Raw genomic sequence first — 1407 nt, 5'->3', positions numbered from 1 at the left:
CTTTTATTTTTCTTTTTTCATTATATTTCCGGTATCGTCAGAACCACAACACGTTCGATAATGAATCGCATACCCCAGTGTAAATTTCCATCGGTCAAGTGACCGACAAAACCGTAGCTTCCTGTGACATGTAGGAAAACGAAATGCTAGCGGAAATACTGCCGTCTCGAGGCGAAGTGGCGGACTTCGCGCTGAGCACTCCTGAGAACAGATCGGGCCTGGTTCCTGCTCGGATTGAGTGGGCAGCACGGCAAAGAGATTTAGCTGATTGCACTCTACATCGGCACGCCCTTCAACACGCTATGAGCAGACAACATCCACGTGCACAGAGAACCCCTAACTTCAACATTGGGGTTTACTTGTCTCCACTGAGTTGGTATCAACTTTCCAATGTGTTTACCTGAACAGGTAATGACTCAACTAGGTCCTGTTACCATCTATTACCACCTGCTCTCACCGACGCAGAGGTCAGACCGCCAATCTACAACAGCAACCACTTTGACAGTGGGATCGATTGTAACTTTGACACTGATGTTGGCAGATTGGAGGGGAAGTGCATTCACATCGGGTAAGGTTCGATTTGAAGTGAGTATTCCTGATGTTGAGGCGGAGATGCCCCGTCGGCAATTAGTGATGAAGATACCCAGAGCAGGCAGAGAAACAGCGCGCTGAGTCCAAGAATAGGTGGAGGGTTGGACACAGGAGAATGTACCGTCGGTACTGGGTGGGGAATTCTCGCCGAAAAGGTGTGCTCGGAGACAGAGCTGAATGTGAAATAAACTTACCGTCCCAGCAGCAGCTCCACCCGAACATCTGAGAAGCTCCAGTGAATTGTTTATGAAAGTGTTTGCAGAAATACCTCACAGACTAGACGTATAATATTATGTGATGCGTATAACAATGACGTGGCATTACATTTTCCACTGAGGTGGTATACTTCGATTAATCCCCACGCGGAACTGAGACAATCATGTTGCAGAATGAGAGACAGAAAGGAACCAAAATCACCAATTTGGCAAAACGACCGTGACAGGACTCGAACCTGCAATCTTATGATGACTTCGATTCAAGCACCGAAGTCAGACGCCTTATCCATTAGGCCACACGGCCGCATTCTGTGGGAAATTCCAATGGAAAAAATGGGGAACATGCTGACTGCTGCCAGGAGTTTCCACGTGTAGAATGGTTTCCTGACCGAACTAAAAGTACTGGTATGCAGTGTTGTTATCCCAGGTGAACATTCGATCATTGTTCTTAATATCTCTCCATTCATTCCTGCTTTAGACTGTACATTTAAATTCAATATTCTCTTTCTGTCACACAGAAAGGAATTGTAAAATGCCCACACCACAGTCTTTTACGGTCGCGTTATATTCTAGGACTGGAATAATTGAATATGGTCCACCA

The 1407-nt window shown here is 46.1% G+C and overlaps 1 non-coding gene across 1 annotated transcript; it reads right to left on the bottom strand.

Moving 5' to 3' along the window:
- Positions 1-1021: 1021 nt before the first annotated feature.
- trnar-ucg (transfer RNA arginine (anticodon UCG)) lies at positions 1022-1110 on the bottom strand. The gene is given in 2 exon segments: positions 1022-1057; positions 1074-1110. It is a non-coding gene; the product is annotated as a tRNA-Arg (tRNA).
- Positions 1111-1407: the final 297 nt, after the last annotated feature.

This window comes from Hemitrygon akajei, unplaced genomic scaffold (genome assembly GCF_048418815.1).
Source record: "Hemitrygon akajei unplaced genomic scaffold, sHemAka1.3 Scf000056, whole genome shotgun sequence".
Classification (NCBI taxonomy): domain Eukaryota; kingdom Metazoa; phylum Chordata; class Chondrichthyes; order Myliobatiformes; family Dasyatidae; genus Hemitrygon; species Hemitrygon akajei.
This window is presented reverse-complemented; position numbering and strand designations above follow the sequence as displayed.